Below are 5,345 nucleotides of genomic sequence, written 5' to 3'. Positions count from 1 at the left end.
GAAATACAAAATTAGCTGGGCATGGTAGCGCATGCCTGTAGTCCCAGCTACTTGGGAGGCTGAGGCAGGATAATCACTTGAACCTGGGAGGCAGAGGTTGCAGTGAGCCGAGATCATGCCATTGCACTCCAGCCTGGGCAACAAGAGCAAAACTCCATCTCGAAAAAAGAGAGAGAGAGAAAATCAGAAGCTGTGACCAGACATGCTTTCCCACTATGTGGCCAAAAGAAATGCAGAAAGCCAGGCTGCAGGGAAAATGGGAAAAGAACAGGAAGGATGAAAAAGATATACAGAGAGAAGAGACCAAAAGAGTTCTGACAGCTTTCCATTCTTAGTCATGGTATTTTCTGAAATGAATTGTTCCTGCCTTTGAATTCCATGTAGTATTTCCAACTCTTTATAATAAAGTCCACTCTTTTGCTTAGCTAGTAGTTCAGGTGGGGGAATTTCTGTTATTGCAACCAAAGTCAATCTAACTATATTGGTTTTATATAGTAACAATTTATCAAAATTTGGTGACTTAAACAATAAAAATACCTTCTCTTGCAATTCTATAGGTCAGAAATCCAACATAGGTTTCACTGGGCTATAGTCAGTGTTAGCAGGGATGTGTTCCTTTCTGGAGGCTCTAGGAGAGAATCAGTTTCTTGGCCTTTCCAGCTTCTAGAGGCTACCCACATTCCTTGGTTAGTGGCCCTCTTCCTCCCTCTTCAAAGCCAACAACATTGCATCTTTCTGACCATGCTTCTGAGGTCATGTCTTCCTCTGATCCTAGCTGGGAAAGGCTCTTGGCTTTTAAGGATCTATGCAATTAGATTAGACCCACCAAAACAAATCCAGGATAACCTCCCCATTTTAGGGTCCTTAACTTAATCACAGCTGTAAAGTGCCCTTATCATATAATGTAACATATTCACAGATTCCAGGAATTTGTATTTGGACATCTGTGGGAGGAGGGGCCTATCACACTAATACAATCACTTATATGCCCTCTATAGGAGGGTCCATGCAAGAAATATATTTCAATCCTGAGTGCCAGAAAAGAATATTTTTTCCTAGAGAAGCTGACATGACTTTTCTTTATAAAAGAAGGCAGACCATGAAACTGATCACATTTCCCTTTCACCTTGGCTTCCAGGAAGATAGTTCCCAAATTTGCAACTCAATTTTAATAACTTTGTCAAACTACAGTTTTCATATCTGCATCACAACTTTCTCCTGTTCTCTTTCATTTCCCCTCATTCCTACTTTTTGTATGTTTTTGTTGTATTATTATTTTAAACTGCTTCAAATATTTTACACTTGCTGTTTCCTCTCTCTGTAAGGTTCTGCCCCTGTAGCTCCTCAAGCCTGGTTCTCTCTCATCATTGAGATCTCAGCTCACTCACCACCTCCTCAGAGAAGACTGCCTTGATTTTCCTGCTAAAATAGTCCCACCCCCAGTCTATCACATCTCCCTTCTTTGTTGTCTTAGAGCACTTAACACCATCAAAAACGAACTGTTTGTTTTCTTTGTTTCCTAGCCAGTAGCTAAGCTCCAAGACAGTAGGGACCTGGCCTCTTTGATTATTGCTTGTTCCTAGTGCCTGGAACTTCGTAGCTAGTTAGTAAACATTATGGAATTAATAAATAAAAGAATTAATAGAAGAAAGGAAGGGAGGGAGGGAGGGAAAAAGAGAGGGAGGGAAGAAAGGAAAGAGGGAGGGAGAAAGGAAGGAAGGAAAGGGAAGGAGGGAAAAAGGGAGAGAGGGAAGAAAGGAGGGAGGGAGGGAGAAAGGAAGGAAGGAAGGGAGGGAGGAAGGAAGGGAGGGCAGGGAGGGTGGGTTGAAGGAAAGAGACTTTGTTGAACATGGTAAGATATAGATGGACAGGTAAATAGGTAGGTAGATAGACTGACAGACAAATATTCATTTCCAGTGTGCAAATGTCACGAATATTTATAGAGGGGAACCAGAGGAACTACATAAAAAGTAAAACGTACTTGATTCCCTAAAATATATACATGGAGATCCTAGGTTTCCTTGGGTAACTCTTGACATAATGCCTTAGACAATTTTTTTAAGCATTGAAGTGGCTCAGGGCAACTACATTAAATATTAGGGCTAGTAACCATAGCTGAAGTCATCAATTCTCAGTGAGATAATGGATTGCAACACCATGACCACTAACATGACAAATTCTTAACACTGCCAAGGAACTCAATCTATTCTAGGGGTCATGACTACACAACAATCTTCTCTCATTCTATTCCTGTAATTATTAATGTCACCACTGGCAACGAGTGTTATATGTTATTTACTTAAACACTCTATGGTAATGTTATTGTTATAATGCAATATCAAACTGCATGACATTTAAGGAATAGAAGTCAGAATTGAAGTTTGTCAATATAACAAAACATAGAAGCAATTAGTACAGTGTCCCAGGGTTTGCTAATCCTGTTGTAAAAATACCAGAATTTGGGGGGGAGGTAAGTGGGAGATTTCAGTTTTCTTAAATCAAGAAGCAGTTGATGTATACATGTAATAAGGCTATCTCTGATATTCAAAAGATTTTAAGAGACTCTGTGTAACAAAAAAAAAAACCCATAATTTTTTGGTTCCATAAAACAAATTGAGATGTTTAGATTATTATGTATTATATTAAGATTCCTTCCTTCCTTCCTCTCTCCCTTGCTCTCTCTTTCTTTCTTCCTTTTCTTTCCTTTCTTTCCCTCCCTCCCTCCCTTCTTTCCTTTCTCTCTTTCTCTCTCTCTCTTTCTTTTTCCTTCTTTTTCCTTCTCTTGCTTTTCTTTGAGACAGGGTCTCGCTCTGTCACCCAGGCTAGAGTGCAGTGGCACGATCTTGGCTCACTGCAGCCTGACTTCCTGAGCTCAAGCAATCCTCCTACCTTAGCCTCTCGAGTAGCTGGGACCACAGGCATGCACCACCTTGCCCGGCTAATTTTTGTATTTTTTATAGAGACAGAGTTTTGCCATTTTGCCCAGGCTGGTCTTAAACGTCTGAGCTCATGCAATCCACCCACATTGGCCTCCCAAAGCGCTGGGATTACAGGCGTGAGCCACCATGCCTAGCAAGATTTCTTAAATGGAAACATATATTTGAAAAGTAAATAATGCAAAGTGTAACTTATAAGATCTGTCTCTGATTACTGATAGGCTCTACCAATTTATATGTCTTTCCATTTGCTCTCTTCCCCTACTTTAACAAAATAAAACTATACCTTATCCACACAGCTCAAAAATGAAGTAAACATTTGACAATTAACTCAGTTTGTCTCATCATTTTTGGATATCTGACCTAGCTTCCTTGTCAGATAATAATTAGAGTTCAAGTTAGTGCACACCAAACATTCATGGATTGGAAGACTTATGTTGTTAAAATGGCAGTGCTCCTCAAACTGATTCACAAGTTCATTACAATCCTTATCAAAATTTCAGTGGTCCTTTTTGCAGAAATTGACAATCTGATCTTAAAATTTATATATAAATGAAAGGGACCCAGAACAAGCAAAACAATCTTAAAAAGAGAAGCAAAGTTGGAAGATTCACACTTCCCGATTTCAAAACTTACTACAAAGCTACAGTCATCAAGACTAGATCATTCAGTGATATAAGACAGGGCAAGATGAAAAACAAACACTGGGTCATACTGGTATAAGACTAGACACAGTGAAATAGAATTGAGATTCCGGAAGTAAACCCACTCACCTATAGTCAATTGGCAAAGATACCAAGGCAATTCAATAAGGGAAAGAGTAGTCTTTCTAACAAATGGTGCTGAAAAAACTGGATATCCACATGCAAGGAAATAAATTTGGACTGTACCTCACATAAAATATAGAAGTTAACTCAAAGTGAATCAAAGACCTAAATATAAGAGCTAAAACTATAAAACTGTTAGAAGAAACGTAAGTATAAATTTTCATGACATTGGATTAGGCAATGGTTTCTTAGATACAGCACCTAGAGCAAAAGCAACCAAAGAGAAAAATAGATACATTGAACTTCATCAAAGTTAAAATTTCCGTGCTTCAAAGTACACTATCAAGAAGGTTAGGAGAAAATCCACAGAAAAGGAGAAAATGTTTGCAAGTCATATATCTGATAATGGTCTAGTATCTAAATTATATTTTTTAAAATAGTCCTACAGCTTAGCAGTAAAAAAGACAATTCAATGTTAAAATGGGCTAAGGATTTGAATAGACATTTTTCCAAAGAAGATATACCAATGGATGGCCAATAAACACATGAAAAGATGCTCAACAACATTAATCATCAGAGGAATGTGAATCAAAACCATAATGCGATACCAGCTGGCATACTGGTATGTGCTAGCCCAGCTACTTGGGAGGCTGAGACAGAAGGCTTGATCAAGCTCAGGAGTTAGAGTCCAGCCTGGGCAACATAGCAAGACTCCTTTCTCTAAAAGTATAAATAAATAAAATTAAAACCGTAATGAGATAATCACTTCACACCCACTAGGAGGGCTATAATCAAAAATCTAGACAATAACAAGTGTTGGTGAGGATGTGGAGAAATTGGAATCTTTGAACATAGCTGATGGGAGTGTAAAACAGTACAGCTGCTTTGGAAAACACTCTGGCAGTTCATTAAATGATTAAACATAGAGTTATTATGTGGCCACTCCTGGGTATATGACCAAAAAAATAAAAAACGTCTGTCCACACAAAAGCATATACATGAATGTTCACAGCAGCATTATTCATAATAGTCAAGAAGAGGAAACTACCCATGTCCAACAAATAATGAATGAATAAGCAAAGACAGTATATCCATACAATGGAATGTTATTTGGCCATTAAAAAAAATGAAGTACTGACACATACTACAATATGGGCGACCCCGACAATATTATGCTAAACGAAAGAAGCCAGAGGCAAAGGCCATATACTCCATTTATATGAAGTATATGCCATATGAAGAAAGGTCATGACTCCATTTATATGAAGTGTCCACAACAGGCAAATCTATACATATAGAAAATAGATTAGCAGTTGCCAGGACAGGGAGGATGGGGAAACGGGGAAGACTGCTAACAGTTACGTAGTTTCTTTTTGGGGTGATGAAAATATTCTAAAATTAGACCATGTTGATGGCTGTACACCTTGTGACTATTCTAAAAGCCACTGAATCGTGGTCTTTAAAAAGGTAAATTCTGGTCAGGCGCAATGGCTCACACCTGTAATCCCAGAGCTTTGGGAGATCGAGGTGGGAGGACTGCTTGAGGCCAGGAGTTTCAGACCAGCCTGGGCAACATAGTGAGACTCCATCCCTACAGAAAATTTAAAAATTAGCTGATGCACATGCAGATGATGGTGTGAAT

Source organism: Aotus nancymaae, unplaced genomic scaffold, assembly GCF_030222135.1.
Source record: "Aotus nancymaae isolate 86718 unplaced genomic scaffold, 86718_ANA_hifiasm-v0.15.2.pri h1tg000059l, whole genome shotgun sequence".
NCBI lineage: Eukaryota > Metazoa > Chordata > Mammalia > Primates > Aotidae > Aotus > Aotus nancymaae.
Note: the sequence above shows the minus strand (reverse complement) of the source record.